A 22,475-nucleotide genomic window follows, 5' to 3' on the forward strand; every position below is an offset into this window, starting at 1 on the left:
ATAGGCACTTCTGGGCCATGGGAACCACCTTGCACTACTGCAGATTAACCATAGGTCAAAAACATGTACTGAGGCAGTAACCAACACTGAATTTGCAATGAATTCACACCACACTAATTTGTTTTTATAGCCACAGCCACAGCTACGGGCACTAGCACTGAGCTGGCTCCTCTCCTCCTGTTATTTTAACATTCATATCCTTCCACCTGTTCTCATCTGTCCCATGGGGTGAAAATACACTGCACGGTTGTAGATAAATTTTGTCACATTTGCCTTTTTATATTTTGACAGTGCAACAAAATGGAATTATCCTACATAAGAAATACCACCACTGCACTTACCAGTGCATAGAGGTCTGCCAGCCTCCTTTCCCCCCCTGCAAGGCTATGATGAGCAGCAGTAAGAGCACACCACCCTTGCTTGATGAGGTTACTCCCTAAATTTTAAGCCAAAAACAAATAAACAATTAGGATTGCTCTACAAACTCTGTGAAGTTTATGTACATCTCAGCAAGTTTGAGGATCTGTAATCCTTAAACTGTTTTAAGCTTGTAACATTTTCCTGAACTCAAAGATTAATATCTGTTCTAAGTTTCTTCATTCAATTCCACTCTTTGGGTTTTCAAAGGTCACAAGATTGCCTATCAGCCCATCTATAAGCTACTGAAACATTCCTCTGATCCCAAATGACAGGCAGGCTGTGGTATATTTTACCAGAAATTTCAAGTTAATTTTTTACCTTTCCTTTATTCCTTCACTTTTCCATACTCCCTGGTTACTTTATACTTTGTCTTCAGTTTCTACTCTTTTTATTTTTCTTCACAGGGTATTTTTGTTCTTTTTTTCAGAAACCTGTGCTCTGTTCCCATCTCCCACATCTATATTAATGTCTCTCTTACAGAGCTGAGCTGAGCAGTCAAGATGAAGCTAAGTCTAGAGCTAACATTGTCCAAATAGATTTCAGGTAAATAAAACATTTTTTCTATCACTAACAGCAACATTGTATAGAATGCACACACAATTAGAGAACTTTTTAATACGGAATAATGGGTTCCTTTTGTGTTGAAGTTATTCTTACACTGAACTTTGCTCTTAAATGGATATTGAGATGTTAAACATAATAGAATTTCACAGAGATTTCACAAAATACTAGCTATGCTTAATCATGTGAGTTTCTTTAATTTTTAAGCTGTCTAATAGTTAGTATTTTTCCTCCTTACTTCATTTATTAGAAAAGATAAGGTGTTACCATCACCCAATACCAGTTTGCACTTGTATAGTATTTAAGTTGCAAGTTTTTATTTTGATTTTCTGACACGCTGCCAGTGATATTTCTTCCCTGGGCTGTTGAAGTAAGATGCTGGATCTCTAAAGAGTGCAATGTGAATTAGCATTAGTTACAAAAGTGCTTAACGATCTTGACAAACCGAGGGGTTTGAGAAAGCACAGATCTAAATCTACAAAACTAGAAGTCTGTCAAAAAGTGGCCTGCTGCATGAACAGCAAATTAAAGTGATCAATACCAGTGTCTGGATTCCCAGTACTCAGACATTGTTTTCTTTGCATCAGCAATAAACAGAAATTAAAAAGTCATAGAATTGTTAGAGTTGAAAGGGACCTCTGGAAATCATCTTGTCCAATCCCCCCAAATGTTGACTTCATCGGCAAATTTGGATACCAAAATATTTTAATTAGATGTTCAAATATGGAATAGTATGGATGTTGGCAGAGAAGCTTTTTAGAGTTTGTTTGGAAGTTTTACACTCAGTAATTTGGATGAAATGCCAGGGAGAATAATGATTACAAAACAAGACTGTTCTCTTGCAGATGCCAACTGTATTTCTTTGAGTTACAGAGAACCATCTGGTCATCTGGGTTTGACATTATGTCAATTATGTGTTGTGATATTATTAGGCTGCTTAGCTTGATGCATTATAAGTATACAGATTTAAGGTAAATCAAAACATGCCCCATATACAGATATTTTTGATGTCCAATTATGTATTACTTTGAGGCTTGAAAGTTAAGGAATAATTTCACATTGAGTGAAGCCAGAGCAAAACATTCTCAGTCCAAAAATTTCTGGAAAAACAAAGGTAGATTTAACAGTGATCTTCAGATTTTTTATTTTCACAACAAAAAAAAAATAAAACAAAAGAAAAAAAAACAAAACAAAACACAAAACCAAAAAAAAAACCCCAGTAAAACTTTTCTCAAACATATTTATCTACTTCCACTGGAATTCCTCTCCATCTCTCTTACACACATAAAGCTCTTGCAATCCCTTCTTCTCAAAACACAATTTCAAAATCAGCTACCAGTGTTTTGCTCCTGGATGTAAGAAATTAGCTTTTTACAGCAAGAAAAATCATTCACTGGCACAACCTCTCCAGGGGTGAGTCCACATTGCTGGAGGTTTTCAAGATAAAAGTGGACAGGGTGCTAGATAATCTGATCTACCTTTGCCACAAAAGAGGTAACACCTACATCTAATATCTAAAGTAGCCAGTGAGAGTATCTTTCCCCTAATTTGTGTTTCAGAAATCCCAGAAAACAGAGGAGCAGTATGTAAGTAGAAAGACTTGAAAATTTACTTCAAAAGAACTTTTTTACAGAGGCACAAGGGGTTTTTTCCCCCAATATTTACCATGAGGCAACAGGCAAAAGAGAATTATGTATTTGAAGAATAACATGTTTTTTAGCCGCAAGAAGTAAATCACCTAGAATGTGTATACCTCCAAGGAAAATTCCACTATACAAGACAGTTACTGCAGATTACTGATGCAGTGCAATTTCCAACTGTTCCTCTTCCAAAGGTAAGTGAAAAAAATATGGTTCAAGATGGTGGCAGGCAGTGATTTGAAGCTAATTTTGTACTTTCATCTCCTTTTCCTCTACTCACCTTCTGTTCACCCAAAGTCAAATTTTCCTATAAGACAATTGGTGCTTGCCCAAGAAATATTGTAAAAAGCTTTTAAATGGGTACATCATGGCCATGAGCTAACTCCTAAGAAGAAAGAACAGAAAGCATGTCACAATTCCAACTAAGGCTAGCATACTTCTAAACTAGTGTCAAGGTTATGACATATGTCAGAAACCATACGTAGAGTTCTTTTGATATTGAAAAAATAGTTTGCGTCAAACAAGCTGGAAACAACAGCCATTCTCTTTTTCTCATGTTACTATTTGTCTATATCATTGTTTGATTTTGATACATAAGAAGTATAATAAGTTTAAATGAGGAGTTCTCTGTCTGGCAGGCAAGACATTTATTATTTTCTAGAAATAATTTCTTCCAGGATGTCGACTCCAGTTCAATGATTCCTCCTCTGCCTCTTTCACTCTGCCCCACTTGAGGAGAGATGAACGTGTGTGGAAAAAGAAGGGAAAAAGGTTGTCTTTGAACAACACAGAGAGGGTGGGGACAAAACTATCAAAGATATATAAATATGAAATAAAGAAGAAATAAGGATAATAGAATTTTTAAATTACCAGTGGAAATAATAAGCAGAGGGAAACATTAAGAGGTCAGCAGCTAAAAACAGCTGCCGTGCTAATTAATACCAGAGTTATGGTTACCAGGGCAACAACAGCTCCCCTAACTTTTCTTCTTTAAGCGTATTTATTATTTTCACTGAAAACTCCTTTCTTTTTAGTAATTTGGAAACTTTAGCATCTCTATTGGCACAAAGCACCTCTGAGCACTGCAGGATTCTTTGGGAAACCTGTATGTTCAGCATGGAGTTGTTAGACTCACTACACACATTTTTACCTTCTCAAGGGTTTAGAATGTTAAAGTGTTTTAAAAGCTAGAGCTCCATATCTTTCTTTTTAACATTCATTGCATATTTCTAGCACTTGAAAGTCCCTAAAAATTTGTTCTCTCAAGCACTGTCGTCCCATTTCAGGACCAAAAGGGCGCATACCTCCATCTGTACGGTCACCCTTGAAATCCATAAGCAATGCAAAGCTTTCTCCCAGCAGAGATTAAACAAACCATACAAGTTTGTTCTGATCAAGCCTGGGAACAGAAACCAGGTCTTTTGCATGACTGCACGATGCATTACTGAAAGGTTACTGGGCTGACCTTTGGTCTTGGTCACAAAACATTACTGATAAATCATTTTGATTAATATATTTTGTTTGGGTTTTGCTTTAAGGCTTGGCCTGCTGTTTATTTAAATGATTCTCAGGTATTCCTGTCCTGGTACTCACCAGTGCCTATTGCACTGTCTGGTGAGGAAGAGCCGTTGCATTAAATCTCAGAGGAGGTTCATAAAATAATTCTTCAGAATTATCTTAGGCTGAAAATAGAATTGAATAAACAAGAAGCTAAACTTCTTGTTTAATGGATGATTTGCAAAATAACCTGCAGAAATGAAGAAAAGAACATTACAGCTAGGAACAAACATGTTGGAGGGACAGTGAGAAGCAGCAGCATATGCATAGAGTTGTCTTTCCCTAGGATTTCCCAAAAGCAGCTTGGGGAAGGCCCACTGTGGGGAGAGGAAGCTGGTGCACACTGATGAGGAATGCTTGACTGGAATAAAGTTATGATAATCATAAGGCTGTAAAATATGTACTACACAGCTGGAGGCAGAAATCAGAGCACTGCTCTTACTGAGCTGAGTGCAAACCAAAGAAATCTAGATACAAGGCTGAAAATTTCTTGAGAATTTCACATTGTGTGATCACACAAAGAACTAAGATTTGCTAAAACTGCTAGTCTTAAGTTTTGTCATTTAATGAAATCACCCCAATACTTAGTGCTCTGCTGATAATTACAATAATATTTCAGACTTTTTTTAAAGACCATCTTGTGGAAATATTAAGGGGTTTTTTTGGTCAATGTTTTGCAGAATCATACTAGAGCCAGGATTATGATCCAAATACCATCACAGCTTCATATTCAGACAAAAAATATGAACAAAAATTTTGTACAGGAGAACATATTAATTTAAAAAAATACTTTCAAAAAGGTAATACAAAAAATATTGGCAGCTATCCTGCAGCACCAGAAATACACATGCACCAATACTTCCCAAGGACTGCATACTGTAACTGCCACCTACAACCATAAACATATGACCTCGTTCATAAAAGTATGATCTCAAAGCTCATATCCTGTATCTCCTTTCTCTAAATTTGCTGACATTAAGGACAGATTCCAGATCTGGGGAAGCCAACCAAGCTTTGAAGTGTTTGCAATGCTGCACTAGAAGCTGTTTTGATTTTTACCACCAGGCTGCTAGATAAATTCTAATCTCACCATCAATTATGAAAGATCCTTATGACAACCTTGATTTTACAAAATTAGGTTATCTTTCAGCCTGTGGACATTCTCCTGTTGCATTCTGGGTTAATCCACGTGTAGAGCTCACTTCTGTCAGAATGACAAAAACCAATTGATTTTGTTTCATGGTGTATTCTTATCAATGCTCTCCGCTGCTCTTAGCCAGTCTTTGACTGATAGGGTGTTAGAGGAAAGGTCCATTAATTGATTTGTAAATAATTACAGCTAAGTCTTCACTTCTGACTAGATATCAATAAAGGCCTATTCTTTTTTTCACTGTTGAATGCTTTTAAATAAGCTTCAGTGTCCAACTTTCAGCCAGAAAATTCATTAAAATCATTAGATACTTTTAGAGTAGCACCCACTGGTGATAGCAGAGGCAAGAGTGTGTCAGCATTTCTCTTATACCACTTATTGGGATGGATTAGAGGGAAGAAAAATAAATAAACAAATAACATGCCTGGGGAAAAAAAAAGGCAAATCAATTATTTCTTAAAGTGTGATTTAATTTTCAGACCTGGTGGAATTTCATCAGCTGTACAGAGTTAAAAAAATAATCACCTGCAGTACTTGGTACATGTGTTCCTACACATGCACAGCGTAACAGTTCATTGCCTGTGGGCACTCATGGACACAGGTAGTCTGGCCACCCATGTTTCCAGCAATTTTTGAACCTGTTGACTAAATTCAGACACATTTAAAAAAGGACCCAGAGTCTCAAAGCCAGCAAGTTCCCACAGATTTTGTGAAAATAAGCAGCAGGGTATGCACAAGGGAGACCCACTTAGCGTCCCAATGGAGCAGAAGTCTGCAGAACGAGCTCTGCAGCACTGAGCACTTGAAAATTACACCCATCTGGGGAAAAAATACATAGCCAAAGAGGCTAGAAAGTAGACACACACACACACACACACACACATGCACGCGCACACACACCCCCTGTTTTCTAGGCCCGCAGCTGAGGGGACAAAATAGCAGCGAGAACCCGCATGTCAATCAGCATCTGTCAATCAGAAACCCAGGTTTCATTGATTTTAACAGTTCTCAGTTTAAGGTTCCTATCTTCTCCTTTGCACCTCATGCATAACAGAAAGACCTGCACACAAATGTGAGCTTTCAGAGGAAAGTAGAAATTCAAGTCTAAAAAGTAGTTATATTTTAGCAAGCCTTCCACAGGCTGTTAATATATTCAAGCTGCAACAAGACCATATTGAAGTTGTCACACACACGAAGTACAAATACCATTAATACAAGTAATTGCATCATATTTTGAGACTGCATTTCAAGTGATCAGCCCAAGGCAAGGCAAGTTATATTTAATTCTCTGTACACAATGCCAAAATATGAGATATATAGTCATATTGGGAAACTGCCTGTTCAACATTATAAAACAATTGACAGGAAAACCTTCTTTACTGCTGCTTTCCAGTGATAGCCACCTCCTTCACATTAAAAAGCACATAAGATTTCCACCTAGTCAACAGAAGCAAAAGGTTCTCCTAGAACAACTGTGCGAGTTCACTGTATAATTTTTGTTCCTAATATCTGTTCCAGTTGTCAATCCATGCTGTATACCTGATCAATACCTGTGAGACTTTCAGTTCCCCCTGCCTTTACTGGAAGCAACCTTCCAGAAAGAGCTTAAGCTGCACAAAACCTTAACAAAAAACCGTGTGTCAGCACATGTATGTGTGTGTGTGTCAGCACACCATCAGGTCCACGTACAAAGCACAGAAATAGCAGAGATTTGTGGGTTACAACCTCTTTCCTGTGACATTTCCCATTTTATGCCCAGCCAGTGCATGCTGAGCATCCCACACATTGAGCCATTTCAGGTACATTGCTCATAGGGTAAATATATGAGTCACTCTCACAGCACATTTGCCCTAAGACTTATAAAGAGAAATTCATTAAGAAAAGAGGCCTAAATCCCCCTTGTTCTAATAGCAGAAAGCTATAAAGCTTAAAGATCCCTGGGCTGACGGATCCAGGGGAGGCCATAGCTGGGGGCAGTAACATCACACTTCCCAAAGTGTGATTCCCAAAGGTCTCCCAAGGCCTAGTCTCCTCATTCAGACCATACCTGTTCAGCTACAGTGGCACTATGGACACTGTTCTGCTACCAAGGGGAAAATCCATAAAAAACAGAGCAAGCCAAGCCAGAGGGAGGCTGCCAGTCACAGCCTGGCCATGTTGCATGGTCCTTGTGCCCTTGTCCCACTTACAGGAGTCACTGGGATGCTTCAGCAAGATTTGGGAAATGGGCAGATGTATGAGGTAGCTTCATTCCACCTGAAACATAAATAATCTCACATTTGATGTGAGCCCTACACATGGGGAAGGTTTTCTGAGGAATACTTTGTCAGGGACAGCAGTACAACCTGCTACCCATGAAGCAAACAAACCTATCTAATGGCTGTTTTTCCTCCACTCAGTCACAATAGGATTCTTGGGTATTGTTAAGGACTTAATGAGAGACCCAAATGTAACTAAGATAAACACACCATGAGGAAAGAAAAGCCAGCAATGTGTTTCAGTTAAAACCTCACTAACCTAAGAGTCTCTCTTTAAGCTACTCAGAAAAGCCTTTAAAATCTGATAATCACTTAATAATATTTCACACTTGCTGCTCAACCTGAAAACCTCAGCTACAGCTTTTGTAAACTGTGGTATTCTTGTTCCAGATGGCTTGCAAAATAATTTATAAACAACAAAGTTCAGCAGGTTCATAGCAGCTGTTTAATTCCAGCACTTTGGCCACCCACTTCAGCATAACTGAGAGCTTTCAATCAGTTTCTTCCTCTCATGGGGCCTTCAAACAGCACCAGAGCATGTGTTCAACATGCTCTCAGAAACTAGCCAGCCAAATAGGGAGGGTCAGTCATCTCAGCAACTCTGTAACATACCCACAGCGTGCCCGCACTGCCTTTTTCCTTTATTTCTTTTTAATACATAAACCTAGTTGAGAACAAGTAGGAAGATGTCCCAGAATTTAAAAAATGCCTTTGTTAAAATACACAGTTCCTACAAAACAATTCCAGTTTGCCTTAGTTCAAATGCTGAATATAATCTTCCCAGCAGGAATATACTCTGAATGCAAACATAACGTCTCACAGGGTCAGAATGGCTTTTTTTTTTTTTACTGGTTTAACTAAATGTATGCTAAGTGTTATAAGAAATAGAGTATGTCAAAAAGGGCCTTCTCTCTACCTGACAGATTTCCACTGCTATTTCTGTTTCTTCCTCCCCGCTCCTCTTTCCTTGCTGGTGTTTACTTTGGCTCTGTTTTTCTTGTGTCCCTTCAAAACCTCCTTGTCCTGGATTGGCCTTTGGGGCACAGAGGAAAAAGGAAGAGGTATTGCTTCACAGTCTCTTTAAAGGTCATGCAGTCTGAACTGGACAGGGACAAATTCCAAGTCACTTTAAGCTCCTCTGATCACAGGCACATCCATGCAAACTATTCTGGAAACAGCACGACAACATTAAGGTTGCATTAAGCTCAATAAAATATACCCTGCCTGTCAACATAGCTGATTAGCCCAGGCTCAGTGCCCCATGAATCACAGACATATGGTTTCCAGGAGGCTCAGGATAAACAGAGCAGTATGGAGGCATGCCCTAAGTACTAAATACGTCTGATATCTGCAAAGGGCGTCAGGGCATCAGCACATCCAATCGATCCAGGACAGCAGCCCCCAGTGCATCTCATGATTTCAGCTGGTGGGGAAGAAGCGACTCGTCTCCTGAGGAGCCTAGTCCTAGCTTGGTAAGCTTTTTACAAACTAGGGCTGATGTGAGCTTGTTTGCCGGCCGCTGCTGATAAGATGTAGCATGCTGTGGTCTGTGGACATGTTTTCTTGTTTCAGCTTACACCAGCACGCTGAGCCTGAAGGGATGACTGGCAAGAATAAGGTGCTTGTGGTGGAGGAGACCACCTCTAGGCAAGCATGCAACTGAGAAAAGTGTTCCTTAAAAAAACATCAGCAGCCCACAAGTCCTGGAGCAACAAACAAAGCCAGTCTGACGCCGAGGTTTGTGTACCATCTCAGTAACCAATAGCCAGTTAATGCTGGATTCTTCTCCAAGGCATTCTCCTCCTCCCACAAATCCTGTGGTTTCCACAGCATACACAAATTTGTCAAACAGAAAATTGCACTGTTTTGCTTTATGCTAATGTTTAAACATGATTTGTATTGAGCTATTGTACAAACATTGGTTAAGAACTAATTGGGGTTTTTTAATGGGTTTATGTCCTGCTCACAATTGCCAGGAACTATCAGTGTGTTGAGAAGAAAAAAGATTCCTTTAGTTTTGACACACAGCAGAGGTTTTTAAATAAAGCAGACAACTGAAACAATCACAAGATCTTCAATATGTCAAGGAGATTTGCAGTGTAAGAAAGGTCTGCTGGCTGTCTCAGTAGTGCCCAGCAACCTTAAAAAACCCCACAGGCAATAAGTCGCACCAGCAGGAGTAATTTCAGCAGCACACTGCAATAAAACAGTGTTGCAGAAGCTGGAGGGCAACACAAGCAGGTACAACACAGCGGAGGAATCCCAAACTGCAAAAGCAACCTTTCCAGCTTGTGGAAACAGCCCAAAGGTCCCCATGACACCTGCTGTTTCTGTGTTGCTGTTGTGCTCTCAAGGAAAGGTTGATCCATTGGGGCTTTCCCACACCACATCAATAGCCAGCTGCAGGTTTGGACAATGGGAGCAATTTGAAGCTGGACAAATTGAAGAAGCCAAAAGCTTCTCTGGCAGAAAGTCAAAGTTTGATGAGCTGTATTTAACAGCCTTACAATCCGGGGAGTAATTAATAAGTAATTTAATAATAAAAAGGAAAGAGGAGGAAGGGCAGAAGGAAAGATTCTGCAAACAAGCATAACTCTCTGGAGCTCACTGAGCCCTGGAAAGGTTTCCTAATATGACAGTGAGGGCAACAGAATACAGTAAGGCATTGTCAGACTGACAGTTGTCAGGCATTCTGGGATTTGAATTCTACTGCTTCCTGATGGGCATAGCATTAAATTCCCCTTTTCAAATGAAAACTCTATTTTAACCCTTTGCCCAGGAAAGTTATAATTCCTTTCTATTAAAAATGTAATTAAACCACAAAATGCAGAAGTATCTAGGGATTTACAAAACAAAAAGCTGTGTAGGTTTAAAAAACCATAAAATTCCATCTAATAAGAAGTTAATTACAAGGAATCTGGTTATCGATTAGCATCTTGTGTAGTAAGATCAAAACAAACAATTCTGGTATCTGGTTATCTAGACAGTAATAAGAGTTAAATCTGCATTCATGGAACAGTAAAGTCAGAATTTTTAAGCACAATTGCCACTCTGTTGTAGGCCTGGACTTATGCTTGAACACTATCCCAAAGCAGCAGATCTTCAGACTGGCGCCCAAATTACACAGAACAAAATTTTATTATCATAAGGGGTTTTTCACCCCTTTTTGCTCAAACTGAGACAGGCTGAATTTAACTTTTTGCACAGTACTAAATATGAAGGGATGGGATTAAGTTTTTTTGGGAGGGGGGAAGGGAAGGGAAGGGAAGGGAAGGGAAGGGAAGGGAAGGGAAGGGAAGGGAAGGGAAGGGAAGGGAAGGAAGGGAAGGGAAGGGAAGGGAAGGGAAGGGAAGGGAAGGGAAGGGAAGGGAAGGGAAGGGAAGGGAAGGGAAGGGAAGGGAAGGGAAGGGAAGGGAAGGGAAGGGAAGGGAAGGGAAGGGAAGGGAAGGGAAGGGAAGGGAAGGTTGGTTACAAGATAACCACCTCCCCAGTCCTGTTTTGTTGTCTGCTCCTCACTCCTCTGGGAGATGTCAGACTCCACAGCAGTCCTTGTCCTCAGTTTGCAGACTTATCAAATGTAACACTAAGTCTTGGCACTGGTGGTAGAGGAAGAAGTAGGTTGGACTAAGCTCTGGCAGACCACACAAGCATTCCACGGATGCACTTTCTCACATGCCATGTGCTGAAACACTGCTTAGGTAAAGATAAGGCAGCAGAGCAGGGGCACTGTGCCTCACACACAGTGTTAGGCTGAAGGCAGACAGCTTGCAGCCACAGAAATAGCTCGGGTAGCCAGTAAATCAATATTTGTGTGTTATTGTTCTCACATACATCCCATTTGCTGATCCAACACTTGTTCCCGCAGAAACAGGATCAGAGCGGCTGCCAGCAGCCAGCAGGCAACCAGAGCCTGCTCCCCCTGGAGCCGGCCACAGGTGTGCTGCCTCCAACCAGCAGGCAAAGATCCACGGCTCCTTTTAATTAAGGAATAATCCCTTTACATTACAAAAGGACTTGTAGAAGGGGGCATGGCTTGCTCCAGCATTTCTCCTCCTCGGCACAATATCACAGCTCTCTCTCTCCAGTGCACAGCAGCTGCTTTTCATGACTCCTTGTCCTATTTCTGAGCAAACCAGAACAAGAAACACCATCTTCCTATGTGACTGGCAAAGAGGTTCCCTTCTCTTACAGTACAAGGAAACAGAAACTAAGAGAAAACCAAGGACGTTTTCTGGTAGTGTGCATTCAGTGGTGCTCTACACCCCAGTCTAGCCGAAGCAGTCATCATTTTGGGACAGCAGCAACTCAGCAGCCGTGAGGACATCAGAGATGGGCTGCACCCAAGGGTCCTGAGAAGAGGTTGCTGTTCTAAAGGTCTGCTCTCTCTTGTCCTGGAAAAATCATAGAGACCAGCAGAGATGTCCCACACCTGGAGCAAGGCAAACATTGCACCCACCTCCAGAAAAAGCTTGAAGACAATATAGTGAGTTGTCAAAGAAGGTGTAAGGGATGGCTGGCCTGCCTTGACCAAAGGAGTACAGCTTTTAATCATACAAATAACCCCACCAGTCCCCATTGTTTTCTTGCATAAGGGCAAGTTATGGATGCTATTATGCTATTACATTACCAAAAAAAAAAATAGAGAAGCATGTAATTCCCCCTCTACATTCTCGATTATATATTTGTAACTGTTGCGCAAAATAAAAAATCTTCATGTGCTTAAAATCTGCACAAGATAAAACAAACAGTCACCCCAAGTAATCCATCTGCAATCCAGCCCATTAGAAAAGCTCATGTCAGGATTATCACACTAGATCTGACAGAAAAATCTTCTAGAAAATATATGCACGGATGACCAACTTCTAGAAGCTTTTGTCAGCTCTACAGACAATTACTCCAATAGGCCCAACACACCAGCCTTCTTTTTTTTCCTTAGCCAGCAAATTAATGTTATTAAGTACACAACCTTTCTTCAGTGGGCTACACAAACAAAATACACTCAGTTAATTAATGCTGCAGTAATTTTTTGATCTTTCAATGAAAACAAAATTTAAAAGTCATGCTACTTCAGCCTAGAAGCTTAGGGTTAAAAAGCTTAGGAACTCATCCGGGACTTTGAATCCAAGAATCATTGGGCTGATGTCATTAATAGAGCTGAATTAGACTTGTAATTGTTCCCTTATGAGTTCTGTCATCTATCTGAGGAAGAAGGGTATTCACTTCTGTCCTCAAAATTGATTTACTTTAGTGAAAAAAACAGGAGGGTTGGGGAGAGCAAGAACTTGGTTTTACTGTGCATCTGATAGAATAGAAGAAAATAAGTGTCAATAGTGAACAAGATGCCTGCCAGTCAATAGGAGCCATACCTTCTGTTTACATGGCATGGCAGTTTCCCTGAGATCCCCAGCATAAATCCTATCTCCACAGTTCCAGCTGGCTGTCCACTGCTTAGTGCAGTAGCACTTCATTAACATGCAAATGCTTGACAGTTATTGGGCTTAAGTACATCTGCATATTTATAAACAAGTATTCCAAACCACATCTGCTTTTAAAGAAACTGCTTAATGACATTGAACCTAAAGTCTCTCTCATATCCATTAAACAATAAGCTGCAGCCAGAACCATATTTGTATGGTACTTTTAAAAATATTTCTCACATATCTAGGTCAAAAAAATTTGTCAGTCAGTTTGTTCTTTTGTGGCAATCAAACTTTTCTCTCTATTAAACCCCATTTTTCTATTGAAAAGGCAAAAATAACTTAAAAAAAAGTTATGGTTTAGAAATCAATATAAGGTAAATCTATGGCAATAAAACGCAAACATCCAGTAAACCATATTTAATGTTTTATCCATAATCTATAAAATATTCAATCAAAATAGACAATCTCTGTATTTTCAAAGCAAAGGTTTGAGAAGCACCAGACAACCAATGCACAGAATTGAAAGTTGCCCCAAAAATCTACAGACTTAATTTCTTTGCTCACAACAATAATTCTGCACATCTAAGGATGACTTCTATGTGTCCTCCAATGTCGCATCATTGAAGGCACATATCAAACCCACCATAGACACTCCTACTTCTAGCAGCACATTCTAACCAAAGCATCTGAAATTTTAATGTGAAGTCCCATATATTTGGCCATGAGCTCAGATTTCTCAAAAATTTTCATGAAAATTACATTTTGTGATAAAAATATTAAAAAAACCCAAAACTGAATTTATTTTTAAGTGGACAGAAACATGCCAAAACCAGTGTGTCACAAACCAGCCATGAATATCAGAGACACCTACATGGACAGTTTCTGCACATGAACTGTAAAACTTGAGGATGCTGTTACAAACAAGAGGTAAGAATGAGCTCTGCTGCTATGTGTAAAGAAAGTAGAGGTCTGAAAGACAAATACCTTCTCTGTAGAGACCTAATCTGGACAATCCCTGCTATTGGGATTACATAACAAGCTCCATTGCATCTCCTGCTTCTGGCCCAATATTTACAGAAACATCTTAAAGGAATAACAGTGATGAGGAGGAACTGAAATATCTGAAATGTTGAAATAATAATCTGAAGTGTAACATAAATACCACAGTAAAATACAGAAGCATAAGCATTGCAAGCTTAATTTTTCTCATATTTGGATGTATCAATATCCCTGCATCAGAGTCAATTATGTTCTCAGCTCTCTCTGGAGTTCTCTAAGAAACATCCAACAAATGAGAAGTCCTGGAAGAGAGAAGAGTTGTCATAATAACTACCATTGCACAAAAATTAATTTACAAAAATACAAAAATCTGGGAAACTGAACCTAAGAATTCATGGTGGGTTTCTGGATGTTGGTTTTTTTTGGGGGAGGGGGGTGGGGGTGGGGTGTATTTTAGGTTAAGAAAATGTGCAATAAACCCAGATATTCTCAAGTGAACAAAATATGAAAAAAATCCAAACTGCACTCATTAAAAACTAAGTATTTTGCATATACAGGAGCTAAATTTGTCTGCATATTTCCCATTCTATGTATAGGAAATGCTTCAGACCAGGAGTAACTACTACAGCAACACAGATGCATATATTTCCATCTACACATGGGATGTTGAAGCTCAATTACAGGATAATTCCACATACAATTCACATTATATACTATGATCATTCTCAAAATAAAAGAAAAAAATTAAGATAAAACATTTTCATGAGAAGACACTTGTACTGGCTTTGTGTATGTAACACAAACTTTGTGCTGTCTCTACACTTTTAATTCATTTTTCATAGCTTACAATTAAGAATAGTAGTGCAGCCAACTAGGACTTATTTTGTTCCCATTGCCTAAAATTTGGCCCCATTACAGCACATAAAGATTGAAGGTAGCATTTTAAAAACTCCCAACACATTTTAGCTTTTAAGGCTCTTCAGAGCCATGCTCAGAAACATTGTCTCACTGGAAGTCAGTGAAACAGCCTTCAATGTCCAAACTTTTTATAAAAATATTTGCCTTAGAAATCTTCAATCCATTTGTACTTTCTGAAAGTTTTACCACCAGCCTAGAAATTTTCCCTCTGGTATACCTTCTTATAAAGACAACCAAAAGGGCAGGTTTTTTATTGAACAAATACTCCACAAAGAAAATACTAGAATGCATGGTGGGATGGTTTGTTTTATGAGCAACTGGTTTAGGGTTTTTTGAAGATAAAGTTTGATGTTGTGGTTTGAGCTGGCCTGTGTACCACTTGGGCATTCATTTTCGTTCTTATACCAGTGATGACACAACTGATGAAATAAAGACCTTATTGGAGGTGATATACTAATGGCATCTCATCATCAGGGCAATTGCATTTTGTGGCAGCTTACTGTTAAGACAGAGAGCTGGTTCTTGCACAGCCCGTTGGTGATGCTCACCTTACCTTTCTACCTCAACCTCCAAATGAGAGAAATGCTGCCTACATGCGATTTAATATCAATGTGACAAATCACAACTTCACATAAATGATAAATGTAGTATACCAAAATAATACCAGCAAAAAGGTGTGGGAGATGCAACATCTCATCACTGAGATCCTCACTGAGTTTCTTCTCCTGTACCTCAGTGTGTGCTTAAAACTGAGCCCTCTCTGACAAAGTAAAAGAAAAGAATGGATCAAAGAGACTGCAAAAAGACATCAGTGTATTGCACTTGGAACAGACCATGACCTCTGAGCTATGTAATATGTGCCCAGTATGGGGCAAAAAATAAGGACACTGAGGAGACTTTTTGGAGTACAGTATGGTTAAAATAACTTTTTATCAGGAGTGCCAAGTGGAGAGGTGCTTGGGAGCGGTCCCTTCTAACTGAGGCTGAGCTATATCTGCTCCTTTCAAGCTTCATCACTTTGCTTAAGGTCAATACCAAGGATTTGGAAGATAGATAAAATCCAAGAAAGCAAAATATCTGCTCCAAAGAAGTACTCCTTAGTTTCTTTCTTTGATATGAAGTGTTAACCAGAGTTTAGTGTCTTTGAAAAGACCCTGAAAAATCATGTTACCCTTTTAGACAAAGCTAGCTTTGAAGAACACTGAGTAAAGAATCTCTTTTTAAAAATGAGCACTCACACTGCCTTGGATTATGTTTTAGTTTATTTCTATTACTGAACATCATTAAAAAAAAAAAAAAAGGTGTGATTATATAAGACATAGACAGGAATCTGATTTACAGAATGCAGGTCAGACCCAAGGCATATCTGACCAGCATACTCATACCAGCACAGCACAGCTGATTATTGCCCACTATGTGCAGAATACTTTGAATATGCTAACAACATAAGAATTTAAAGAAAATCAAAGTTTAGTACACTTTCATAGTCTTCTACAAAACTAAAACTTTTAGCTAAACAGCACCCTCAATTACCAAGTGGGTTAGATATTTTTACTTTCAAAGACCTATTTTCCAGCAAATTAAATTGTTTGGCCTGAGGTTTTGCTTTTCTATAAACATAAACTTCAGTTTTCACAAACAAACGAATTGAAGAATACACACTGCAAAATCCTGGAGGCCTTTACTTTGGGAAGCCTTAGAAGACACTTGCTTTGGATCAAGAACTGGCAACATGCCTGTCAGTTATGAACACGCCTGCTTTTTCTTCCTATTTTTTTTAAACTCAGGATCATCTCAGATCTCTCTGTCTGGTAGAAAATTTAAATCTGTGCACAGACACTTTGTAAAAATAACTTAAATTTCAATACATAAATTCTCTAAGTTTGTCCTGGAAGGACTTTCCTTACAAATGCAACTAAAAAGCTGGTGTTGGGCTGTAGAGGATCACTCTGCTCCTCAGTTGGTGAAGTACCACAGAGAATTGCAGGAGAGAATTAATTATTTTGCCCTTATATCAGGGCTGGAACAGCATACAGTTAGTGCAATTTGCTCTTATACTACATAAAGGGAGAACAAAACATCAAATAACTTGTCAGTTTAAAGAGTGCTTTCTCTTTGAGGGGAGGGAGAGGTGAGAAGGGATGTATATGTAAATGAGGCAGAGAAACTACAGAGGAAAAAGATGCAAGCAAATAATTAAAATCTGTATCATAATGCCTACATACAACATACCCACTGAGATTACAGGACCAATACTGATTCTAGCATCAAACTTTTCAATGTTACATTTTACAACTTAATAACTTTCTTTTAAAATATGTGCTTCGTGTGTAATCTCTATTGTAGCACAATGGGCCCAAGATGATTTTTCAAACAAAGATAGACTTTTATCAAACAGAAAGTGAAAACTTCTTTTAAACTCTGATCCCAGCTCTTTGATCCAAGAAGCTGAATGTCTGAAGCCACACAGTTTCATTTCAGCTTGCACAAAACCAGAAGTTCTTCTGCATGTTATGGTTTACACCTACCTAATGAGCTACATGGCCAGGTGTTAAAAGACAGATTCACATTCTGGTTTGACCTGAGTAAATTTTTCAATTTTAAGTTGACACTCCTGAAAGTATTTACTTCTGTATTCAAAGGCAGTATTAAAAAAGAGGAAATGGTCCTCTGGTGTGGGGAAGGTATTTATTCCCCAAGCATTTTTACCTGTATTCTGTTTTTCCAATAAAATCAGGACTTTTGACTTGGTAAGAAAGAGATTTCTTCAAAAAAAGGAAAAGCAGCATCTTTATTAAATCAAAACAGATTTGGACACTTGTCATTCTACAAAATGCAGATGATTATGAGGCCTAAGACAAGAAGCAAAAGCTTAGCAGTGTTATTTTTTTTTCTCAAGGTTCTGGCTGTCTCATATGTCAGACAGGCATGTGTATTATGCACATCCAGCAGGGGACAAAGATCAGAAATTTAAAGGAGCTGTTTGTGATTTTGGATGGGATGTGGCACACAGATGAAAGAGCAAACATTTTTCCCCTTAGTTTAATGCTAGCACTAGATTCCTAAATTAAGCCCAGCAGGAAATAAACATCCACCACAGATTTCAAAAGCTATCTCACATCTTTGTATTAAAATGTGTTATTTTAAGAGTCCCAAATGTTGCATGTCTGATTTTTATTAAGTCCAGAGCCAACATAGGAAGTGTTATTTGACTTTAGTTTAAAAGAAAGCAGAAAATATCAGTGGACAATGGGATGTAAATTGCAGGAAGCCAAAACAAAATTGAAGAGTATCAGATAATGGGACTGATGCTATTATCTATAAGAATAAGAAGGCCACAGGATTCAAAAAATTACTTTGATGACCTTGAGAGCTCACTCAGACTACAGAATATCAAGTTAGCAGATTTTCCAGGGAGAGTGGAGAGACAACAGTCTCAATTTTTCTCTTCCAAACAAACTGGGTACATGTTTCTGATGTGCATTTCTGATTTCCTTCTATGCTAAATACCTACAATGTTGTACTCCAAAGGAGAACAAAATAAAACATCACTCCACATGTTCCTCACGCATTTCATGTGTGTAGTTCTTGGTGAAAAGAGTAATTCTATGGCCGTATACCAATGCAATTAAAAGTTCCAACTCTGAAAATTCCTTATACAAAGTCTAGAACTACCAGGATAGGATTTTTCCCAGCTCAATCACAATACACTAAGCTTTTATTTAGGAGTTTGCAGATACTATTTTTTTTTTTTTCTTTTCTTTCCCACTGACTCTGATGATGTTTTGGGATTAAATCAAGGAGTAGACAGTTCCCATGAGATGAAAGACACTGCAAAAAAACACTTACTTAGAAGATTTTTTAAAAAAAGAAACAACCTCTAGGAGTTTGTTATGTGTTTATTTAAAGGAACACTCCCTTGAAGGGGCTTAGAGTTCAATATTTTAAATAAGTTTCTGCTTTATCAACTCTAGTTGGAAATAAAATGCCCTTTTTTTAATTACCAAGCTGATCAAAATTACAACAGGACATTCTCAAGTAGACTAAATATATTTTTACAGGCAGAAGAATTCTCTCATTTATGGCCAATTACAACTCCCAGCAACCCTTACTCCAGTGACACCATTTCAACAAGGTTCCACACATCCCTCCTCCATCAGCTAACTCCCAGCTGGGCACAGAGGCAGTACTGCTATGGCAAAGCCTGAGCCATGGTCCAAGAGGTTCAGCCAACCTCTCAAGTCAGACTGAGCACAGACCTGGTAGGCTCACACATCCCTCAGAAAGGACTAATTTATCTTCCTCTTCTAGTCAGTCCCATATTTCATAACATTTTTATTGCTTTCCCCTTCCAACTCTGCCCAAACCTCCTAAGGCCAAGACCTTAATAACCTCCAAAGGTTATTGGGTGAAGGGATGAGGCAGAAGAGGTGGGGAGGGAGAAAAAAAAAAGAACAAAAAGGAGAGAGGAGAAATAAAAAGGGAAAAAAAGGTCTTGTTTTCTTTGGGAAGTAGGCTAAAGACTTTGACAGCAGGCAGAATTGTGTGCACATGAATGAGCTTTCTCACACTCCTGAGTCAGCTGACCCAGAGGAGAAAGAAGACCTTTGGTTTCTGCTCCTGACACCACTTCTGCATGCAGTGTAAGCCAAGCTGATTTATGTTTCCATTTGTGCAGGCTTAGAATAAGCCCATAGTAACTTACATACATCTTCCACATTGTGGACAAGAGTAATTTATTAGGGGTAACAGGCTTTAAGACCCCTGGGTAAAAAATGCAAAGAACTAACTCAGTAGTTTCTAACTCAGGGCCTGATTGGCATCAGCAGATTCACGAACTACTTCAGGTACCTACATTCACCAGCTTGTGTCTCCAAGTTAGAGGTCTCATGTTTCCTTAACTTGAAAAATCCACCTCTGTGAGGTTTTGGCTGTGAGGCTGATGAGGTATTGGATTTACTATGAACTCAGGTTAAAAATTATGCAGGACCTTAAGAAAATGCTGGCAAAATCAGAAGCAAATACCAGTTAACCCCCAGAACTCATCTCTCACAAAGGGCCAGCGAAACTCTGCTTAGAATTCCCTGAATGTTTCAACCTACAGGTGTAATAATTTGGCCCATCTTTGCAAAAGATGAGTTCATCCTTTGCAAGTTATCTGTTCACATACACTATAGTAAAAACCATAAAAATTGTGTTTGCTGTTCTTTGCCAATTTTGGAATCTAGGAAAGAATCTTTCTTCCTTTCATTACATTTCTTATCTTGTTAATCTGCTTAAAGTTCATATTTCTCTACAACCTTAAAATGCAGATTTATCCCTTTATATTTGATCCTGTGTTTCATTCCAATCACTAAGCTATTATGCAGGCTTTGCTCTCAAAATGTGCCCAAAGACTATGAAGCAGTAGCACTATGTTAAATTGTTCTAGAAGTGTGAAATACAGAATTGTTTTTAAACATGATTTGCTTTTGTTTTCAAAAGCGGGTGTGACATAACTGCTATTTATCACACTCAGTGATGTCATTGCATTAACATGGGCTGTGGCTGTTTCTTGGACATGTCTGTGCTCAGTGGACTTGCATTTAAAACATAAAAAATACAGTTAAAATACTTTTAAAATTACAAATGTGAATTATTATGTTCACAAGGAAATTCTGCTTTATTTTTAATGCTACACTGCCAAAAGATTTGTCACTGGAAGCAGTGAAATGTTAGAAGTTTGGTATCATTACCTCAGCATATTCAGGAATTTAATCTGATCAAATTGTGGAATTGATTTTTAAAGCTTCAGCTTAGGAAAGTAGGGAGGAGATGCCTGGGAAAAAAACATCCATTCCATCTGCAGAGTGGAATTGATTATATGTTCTGGATAGCTTATGCTCTAGGACTACAAAAAATTGCAGGTGACTTTGGTTACTAGAGGAGCTATTAGTCAGCCTGAATTATTGACACATTTTTGTGTAGTGTAGCTGCAAATACCTCCCTCAGTTTTCTTTTTCACTCTCAAAATGTAAACATTCAGAGCTATCATGGAAAGGAAGGTCAAAAGGTTCAACACAGGAACAAGCTATTACAGAATGTAAGATTCCATCAAAACTAAACTTTTATTTTGCAGCTTGTACACGGGAGAAAGTTTACATCTCCTCTTCCATTAGCTGCTCTTAAGATAATTTCACATCAAGATATATATGATACATCAAAATTTAAAAAATATATCCAAAGACTGTACCACAGTGTCCCAAGAAGGTGTTACACCCTTCATTTGATGCTTAAACACTAAAGACCAAAAGGATTCACTGGACAGCAAGAAACTATGAAAACAGAATTTAAGAAGAGATTAGGATTCTCCAATTCTATCATATCTATGTAATGGGAGATACCCAGACTTAAAATCAGGCAGTTTAGGAAGCCTAACACACTTCATCTTTGTTCCAAAACACACATCATAACTAATACTAAAGTTCACTGAAATAACAAAATAAAAGAAAAAACATAAATTATTTTTCTTTATTTATTTTTCCCATCATATACTAATATCCAGTCCTTCAGGACACGACTACACTCTTTCCACAAGAGGCCATTCCCTTTCAATACTCTGAATCAACCATGATAATTGAACAAGTGATCATTAATTATTTGGCCTTACTCTTACTATTCAGTGTGAAGTCCCATGTCTTGTTTACCATGTACTGTTCAAAGCCTGATTTGAACAATGAATTATTCATTTGCTTGTGGGTTTTCCTACAGTGCTCATCACAACATCTGAATGCATCACAAACATTAAATGACTCATTTTCACATCATCTTTGTGTGATGATATGAATGATATCATTGTATGCACATTACAGAAGCAGGGGCATGACACAGGGAGACTAAAGCATCTGTTAATTCCAAGTACACAAATGGAGGCTTGCAGGGGCAAGTTTCTTCAAAATACTTACATTTGTCACACCATTCTAGCCAGCTTCAGTAGCACATGTGGACCATAACCAGAGGTGGTCTCAGAGCCGGCCCCTAGAAAATGAGAAAGAAAATCAGAATTCCCTTATCACATGAAGACACTGTGGTTTTAAACTATACTGTATATTAGATTTGATGAGCCAAAAATGTAGACAGTGGAAGGAAAGAAATTCTTAGAAGAAGCTGTTACACTGCAGAGGTATAAAAGAAGGTAAACAGCAAAACCTCAGATACAACAGATGCACCAATGCACAATGAGAATTTGTGCTGTGCTGCTTTACAGAGACCACCATATTCAGAGGATATCTCTTTTTCATTAGACATAAGGGAAACAGAGTGATGAAGGATGAAGAAAAGGCTGAGGTGCTTAATGCCTTCTTTTCCTGTTTTTCACAGTCAGAGCAGCCTGAGCTTGAAGAAGGGAGCAGAATGAAACCCCCATCGTCCACGGGGAAATGTTCAGTTACCTGCTATGCCATTTAGACATGTGAGTTCATGGAGCCATCATAGAATCCACCCAAGGGTACTGAAGGAGCTGGTGGAAGTGCTCACTTGAGCCACTTTCCATCATTTACCAGCAGTCCGTACT

The 22,475-nt window shown here is 38.7% G+C and overlaps 1 long non-coding RNA gene across 6 annotated transcripts in view; it reads right to left on the reverse strand.

The window, feature by feature from the left end:
- The window catches only part of LOC115901469, a 259,757-nt gene that overhangs the window by 77,239 nt on the left and 160,043 nt on the right, over window positions 1-22,475 (reverse strand). For all 6 annotated transcript variants that reach the window (XR_004060540.1, XR_004060543.1, XR_004060544.1 and 3 more), the window contains one exon: window positions 21,868-21,940. This is a non-coding gene — a long non-coding RNA (uncharacterized LOC115901469). The remainder of the gene's footprint in view (window positions 1-21,867; window positions 21,941-22,475) is intronic.

Source organism: Camarhynchus parvulus, chromosome 2 (assembly GCF_901933205.1).
Source record: "Camarhynchus parvulus chromosome 2, STF_HiC, whole genome shotgun sequence".
Taxonomy (NCBI): Eukaryota; Metazoa; Chordata; class Aves; order Passeriformes; family Thraupidae; genus Camarhynchus; species Camarhynchus parvulus.